Source organism: Nyctereutes procyonoides, unplaced genomic scaffold, assembly GCF_905146905.1.
Source record: "Nyctereutes procyonoides isolate TBG_1078 unplaced genomic scaffold, NYPRO_anot_genome, whole genome shotgun sequence".
Taxonomy (NCBI): Eukaryota; Metazoa; Chordata; class Mammalia; order Carnivora; family Canidae; genus Nyctereutes; species Nyctereutes procyonoides.
In genome coordinates, this window is record NW_026575126.1 from 42,492,711 (window position 1) to 42,500,292 (window position 7,582).

The 7,582-nt window shown below is 41.0% G+C and overlaps 1 pseudogene; it reads left to right on the forward strand.

The window, feature by feature from the left end:
- Positions 1-513: 513 nt before the first annotated feature.
- On the forward strand, positions 514-2,310 carry LOC129519845 (60S ribosomal protein L35a-like; annotated as a pseudogene).
- The last annotated feature ends 5,272 nt before the right edge of the window (positions 2,311-7,582 follow it).

Consider the following 7,582-nt stretch of genomic DNA (forward strand, 5'->3'; position numbering starts at 1 on the left):
TCTTACCCACTAGAACATAAGCTCCCTGAGGGCTAGTGTTTTGTCTAACTTGTTTACCTAACATAGTATTGAAAATGAGTAATCATTGTAGAAATAAACAAACACCAACCAAATGAGAACAAGCAAAAACTGTTTATTCAGAGCGTGCTACAGCAAGGAAGTTAGCCATTGTCGCTCGTGTTTTGTCAGAGACTCAACATCAGGCAATAGGGTGAGAAACTGTAGAGTTGAAAAAAAAAAAAAGAGAGAGAGAGAGAAGCCTTCAGATGTGTCCTAATTGGAGGCTTTTGTCCTGGGAAGGCTGCAGGTAGACCAAGTAGAAGTAGGACCTTCTATGTGACTATCGGCCTTTCTCTTGTTGGTCCTAAGTTATGAAATGGGTACAAAAATTAGGAAAGCTGTCTATTACTATCCAAGGCATGGCTGTTTCTAAGCCAGTTGTTGTAGGGCTTTTTGCTTGGCTTCCTGTGCTGATCACCAGAGATGGAAATCAGAAGTGGTCTAATTTCCGCCATGTATGATTTGTGGATAGCAGGCTGGTTTCCTGGGCTGGTTGCTGCAAATCATAGGTCCGAGTTCTCTTTGAATAGGTGGGTTTCCATTTGTATAGACAGTCTCTCATTGTTGATGGGAGGAAAGGAAGAAAGGAAAGACTGTTATCCAAATTCCATTTTCATTATTCAGATTCCATTTTCAGTACCGCATTGTCAAGAAATAACCCATCCTAGAGCAGATATGGTGGCTCTTTTCAGGAGTGTCCATCCTTGAATCATGTCCCATAGTCCAAAGATGGAATAAAGAAGAAAGGGACTCTTTTTTTACTGTCAGCCCGCCAAACAAGAGCCAAAGGTTTTGAGGAGGCACTTAAAGAATTTTCAGTTTGCAATTGTGCAGAAGCTGTTGTTCAGGTAATTTAACATTGATTTTAGTTTAAAAGGCAATTAAGACAAAATAGGCAGCCACTAGCCACTTAGGTTAAATAAGCTTAGATTTAAATTGCTCCCCATTACCACCTTTGTTTTCTATGTTTGAGCTCTTTTATGCTAATTTAGCATGCAATGGTGTGGTGGCCCAATTGGGGGAGGTGGATGGGAGAGGAACTGAGCCAGAGCCAGGAGGATGATTATTGAAAGAAGAAATAGTTGGCTCAAAATTATTCCCAGGGTGAGATAGGTTCTCTTTTATCCTGTTACTGGGTATATGGATTCATGGAACATTCCAGAATTCTTTATATCTGAAATCCTAAAAATGGTACCCACGTTTTGACTCAGTATTTTTACTTCCAAATATTTATCTTGAAATAATGAACAAAGATAAGCTCCTAACATTATGGATAAAGATGTTCATTTCACTGTTATTTAAAATAGAGTGAAAATAAACTGTTTCCCTTGAGTGGCATACCAAAATTGATGTCTTTAAAATTTTTTTATGGCAGAAAATCTTCATGATATATTGCAAAGTGCAAAAATATTATAAGGCAATTTATATGGTAAAATGTCTATTATGTACTCAGGATTTTTAAGGCATGTATGCAGGGAAAAATGTCTGAAGTGAGGGGCACTTGGATGGTTCAACAGCAGGTGGTTCAACCGCTTGGGTCGGTTAAACATCCAACTCTTGGTTTCCACCCAGCTCAGCTCATGATCTCAGGGTCCTGGGATCAAGCTCCATGACTGGGCTCTGTGCTCAACAGGAGTCTGCTTGAGATTCTCTCCCTCTCTCTCTGTCCCTCCCTGGTTCCTGTGCTAGCTGTGTTTCTAAAATAAATAAATATTTTAAAAAAATCTTTGAAGTGGACAGATTTGCAGTGCATTACACGTGTCTAGTGTCTATCTGGGTGATAAATAAGTGACTTTTTCCCTATGCTTTCCCAATTTTCTCAGATTTGCTTAATAAATAACTATGAGGTGAGGGAAGCTCCTGCTGCTGATATGTGGGGGCAAGCCCGCTGGGATCAGGACTCCTGAAATAATAAATATATCTGGAGGCTTTGGCCCAAGGCCATTTTTGCTAGTTATAAGCAATGTCTCTGGAACCAGAGGGAGCCTATAGGACTTCTTAAAATTGAAGGTGTTTATGCTTGAGATGAAACTGAATTCTATCTAGGCAAGAGAATTACTTAACATGTACAGAGCAGAGAACAACACAGTGACTCCTGGTGGCAAACTGAACAAAACCAGAGTAATCTGGGGAAAAGTGACTCACGCTCAGGGAAACAGTGGCATGGTTTATGCCAAATTCCAAAGCAGCCTTCCTGCTAAAGCCATTGGCCGTAACATCTGTGTGATGCTGTACCTTTCAAGGACTTAAAGAAGTCCTTCACTAAAAAGAAAATACGTAACGATATAGATCTGTGTAAAAAAAAAAAAAAAAAAAAAAAAAAGGAAAGAAAGAAAAGAAACACATATTGTTTTTATAACTATAAAAAGGATTGAAAACAATAATTGTTTTTTTTAGCACACTGCTTTAAAAAATCCTCTCAGTCGGGCAGCCCGGTTGGCTCAGCGGTTTAGCGCCGCCTTCAGCCCAGGGTGTGATCCTGGAGACCTGGGATCAAGTCCCACGTCAGGCTCCCTGCATGGAGCCTGCTTCTCTCTCTCTCTCTCTCTCTCTCTCTCTCTCTGTCTCTCATGAATAAATAAAATCTTAAAAACAATCCTCTCAGTAAATGTGCTTCATACATGCCACCCCAAGGATAAGGTTATATGTACATGCTAAATGATGAGGAGGTGGAGTGCATGTTCTGTTGCAGTAATTCTGTTTCTTGCTCAAAGAAAGTCTGCTAAGCTTCATTAAAGAAAGTCATTCAACTGGTCCTAGTGTAAAGTTGTAAGGTGAACCATTCTGTAGAGCACACTTCTAAAATATGCCCAGGTGATTCATGCGTTTGTCTATTAGGAGATGTGGCCATTTACCAGCAACCAATGTTGAGTTAATGGGATCCATTTAGGAATATAACCACAACAAGCGCATCATAAATCGTATGCTCTCCCATCTGAATATGCTTCATTAAGCTCACCTTTCCTGATGCAACTGGATTATTAGATGTCAGGATGAAGAAAATCATTAGGTCCTGCTGCTTTAATCCTACAAAGCACCAATGTGGTTGCTATGTAATTTTATTTTATTTTATTTTATTTTTTCAGATAGAACCTGCTTTGTGCTTTTCTATAGGAAAATGTTTTCAAACTGGTAAAGAAGCAATATTACTGTATTGTGAGGCATATCTCAGTAGGTCATTACCATAACTTCCAGCAGAAGGGATAATCTATGTTGCATTTTACTTTAAGGATAAAATTGATTTTTATAAAAATCTTTAGTGCATTGAAGCTTAGATTTTTTTTTCCTATAAAGAAGCAATTAGATACTGGAGTTTTCCAGAAATGTTAGGTGCATGTAAGCTAAACCTTGATGTGTTTTTGAAGGTCTTATCATTCAACAGTTGATGAGAAAAGGCTGTTTCTGAGGGAGGAAAACACTATTGGCACAATTTCACTTGTCACAACTCACATGGCCGGGGGTGTCTACCACCTTACATTTATGTCTATTTGGAAAATTGACAAATACCTGAAATAACAAAGAATAAAATAGTAAGTACCCTTATTTCTACCACCAAAACTCACCAAATTTTATTGTTTTCTTCCAGGTATGTATGTCTGTATATATATATAGAGAGAGAGACACACACGCACACAAACTCTTTAAAAGTGGTGTCCACATTCCCTTTACAGCAAAAAAAAAAAAAAAAAAATACACAGACCCCTCCATAAATTTAAATATATAATATAGGGTGTTTTTAAGGATTTTATATACTTATAAAGTATATTAAAAAGGTATATGTATGTGCATATATATATTTATCTTTACAGGGTTTGTGTACATAAAACACATATAAGACCATTTATATATAAATGTCTGATTTTTTTGATTTTTTTAAAGATTTGTTTGTTTTTAGAGAGAGAGAGAGAGTGAGCAGGGGGAGAATCAGAAGGAGAGGTAGAGAGAGAGAAAGAAGCAGACTCCCTGCTGACTCCCATCCCAGGCCTCGATCCCATCACCCCAAGATCATGACCTGGGCCGAAATCAAGAGTCAGATGCTTAACCCACTGAGCCACCCAGGTGCCCCTAAATATTCTCTTAAAGGAAAATTGAGACCTCCACCTCCACCATCAACAGCAGTCCCTTCTCCCTTTCCCACCACTATTATGAATTTGGAGCCCATTCTTCTCGATCAGAAGATGGGGAACTTTTTCTGTAACAGGCAAGAAAGTAAATATTTTAGGCTTTGTGAGCCTTTCGGTCTGTCATAACTACCCAGCTTTGTACTTACAATGTCTAAACGAGTGGACATAGCTGTATTCCAATAAAACGTCATTCATGGACATGGAAATTGGAATTTACTACGTTTTTTCATATATTCCTATTCTTTTTATTAACATTTGAAATATTTTTTTTAAAAAAGTTTAACTTGTGAGCTGTGCATAAACAGGCAGAGGCTGATTCTCGCCAGCCTCTACTCTGGGTCATTTTCTGTATATCCACAAGTATTTATATAACTATAGAAAATCTATTATATTATTCCTTTTTTGCATTTTCTTTCATAAATAGTACCATAGTGTATGAATCACTTAAAACTTGCCTTTTTTATCTCAGCAAAATTTTGACTAATATGTTTATATAGTTCTATGTAGTATGTGTAGATATTTTCATCTCCATACATATTTGTGCCTATATAGCTATAGATTATTCATAGTCTAGTCATTTTTCTCTGCTATATAGTATTCCATAATAGGATATATTGCATTTTTTATGCCGCTAGGTATTTGTCTTTTTTTCCCCTATGACAAGCACTGGTGCAGGTATATCCATGAATATAGCTTATACATATGCTTTCTTAGGGCAGACTTAGAAGTAGAACTGCTTGGTTATAGGATGTGCACATTTTCCATTTTAATAGCTACTAGGAAGTTGGTTTCTGTAGTCACGATACCAATTTATATTCCCACAGGGAGACTTGCTGTCCTTGGTTTGGAGATTTCATTCATTGCTGTTTTCCTTGGAGTAGAAGCAAGGAACCCACTTTAGCTGTGCATCAGCTTGTTGCCACAGATGCTAGTATGGACCTTTATTTCCCTATGGGTTAGTACAGACATTGTTTTAAGTCTTTGCTGGGGCACTTACACATGAGAATAGCAATTTATATCAATAACCAGGTTTGGCAACATCTGCCAAGGTTGTCATACTCCGTGATTAAATGACCATATGTGCCAGGGAACACGGGGACAATGGGGTTGTAATTAGGGTTTGCTATCTTTCCACCCGCCACCCCCACTATCCTTAACTTCCCATAACCTTGCTTTTGTGAACTGATTTGTGAATCAAATGACTCCCCTGAGGATGCCAGTTTCGGCTGTGATAATACTACTTTATTTCTTGTATCTCTGTAATTTCACAGGGTTCTGGTTAAGCAAAAGTCTAGAAACCTTTTGCCACTTTACCCAATGCCATTGAAAACCTTGACCTGAGATGATATGTGCATATATTAGACCTTAACTTAAATAATCAGAGAGTACAGTGTAGTCTGTACTGCACCGTCACTGTAAAAGGAAGTTCTATCTAATACTATCTTAGCATCCTTTAAATGCCACTCCCCGTGCAAAAGGCAGGCAGAGACAACACACACCAACATTTCTGAACTCCATAAGGAAACAAGTTAAACCCTATATCAATGTAATATTTAAAATAGTCCTAATGCATAGAAGAAAAAAAAAACACCCCTTCTCATTTTGTTACTGGTGTGACAGAGATGGATGATGGTTATGTAAGGGACTTGGCATGTTCCAAAAAAAACCTGGAAATATTGCCTCAAGATATGGTCTATAATAAATGTGCAAATAAATATTTGAAAGATTTATTAGCATTTTAAAACTTGCTTACCGATATATAAAATCCTAATCACTTGTGCACAAGGCCTTTAACTAAAATAAAGTATCCAAGAAGATGACACAGGAATCCAATGAATATTTCAGAGTTAATCGAATACAGTCTATATATACATAAAATTTAGTTCCCTCCTATTCAACTAATAAGTACTTGAAGAAGCAAGGCCATCCTAGTGTATGTAGCTTGCAATTCTGACTGTAAAGAAAAGGAAAAAAAAAAACACCCTAATTTTTCTACATCCAAAAGACTGACTTTGGTCTCTAATCAAAGCAACATTTAGACTAGGAATAACCCGAGCCTGGTGTAACTCATTCCCATTTAATTAAAAAAAAAAATCACAGATCTATGTGGATTTTTTGGGGGGAAATTCACTGTGATGCCATTGTTATCCAAGGTAAATACATCCTCCCAGGTGATCTCTAAAGTTCAGCAGGACGTGGTAGGTATTTCCTCCCCAAAGCCGGGTCATATTTTAGAGCACTTTCATTTAGCAGATGGTGTGGAAGATGATTTGAGATCCCAAAGTTTCAACTGGTAGAAAAAGTACAAACATTTCTCGGAGGAAGACACTGAGGAAAGCCTCTCGACAGTGGTGGTGGTGGGGGGGGGGATGGGGGGGGTGGGAAGGGAGTGGTGGGGGTTTCCATCCTTTACTAGTATTTATACGTGGAGTAGCATATTGGAAGTCATAAATACTGTCCCGTGGACATCTTGAATAATGCAGGAGTAGCGCAAGTAATTGGAAGTGCTTATATCCTGCCTTTAGACATTCCACTGCTCGTGAGTTAAAATTGGTTGTCAAGTGTGGACTCGGAGGACCGTGCAAGGTGCCCTATTGTGTCATGTGGTACATATTTAATGCTTGAAAGAACAAGGGAAGGGACACGTGCAGGAGAGGAGAGGGAGGGCGAGCAAGCGGGCTCGCCTGCTCCGTGCTTTTTTGCAAGTGCTCCGGGGAAGCGAGGAGGCGGGACCTACGCAGGCAGCCTCAGCATCCACCGCCTTCCCCTCCCCGGGCTGCAAGACTTTGCAAACACATTGGGCGTCCAATTTGGCGGGGAGGCCGAGAAGCTGGGCTGGTGCTGGGGAGGGGGTGCGCGGCAGCATCCCCCTGCACCTGGGGGGGGGGGCTCCCTTTGTGTGCGTTGAATGCCCCCTTGCTCGGGCTGCTCGCTCGCTCTCGCCGTGCCTTGTGCACCTGCTGGCGGCGGTGGCAGGCTGCCAGGCGGCCGGGGCGAGCGCGGGCACCGCGCGCACGACAGATGACTGGAGTCATTTACATTGCTAGCACGTGGCTGCCGTTTGCTGTTGCCTCGGACTTCTCCCGTGTTCTCCCGGGGAAGAAACAGGCGGCACTTTGCAGCCGACGATGAAATCTTGGCAGCTAATTGCAGTCGTGGGAGATGCCCTGCAGGTAAGGCGAGGGAAGAGGGCTCTGAGCGCCGCCGGGGAAGGAGAGGCGGAGAGGAGGCAGCTCCTGCAGGGCTCCCCGAAGCCCACTGACTCGCGGGAGGGGGTGGCAGAGGGACGGGGGCGGGCGACAGGGGGGAGGAGTGTGCAAATTGACATTTTTGGCTGCCTGTGGCAGAGGAGCCGCCGTCAGCCGCTGTCCAACGTTCACGCAGGGAGGGTGGCGGCG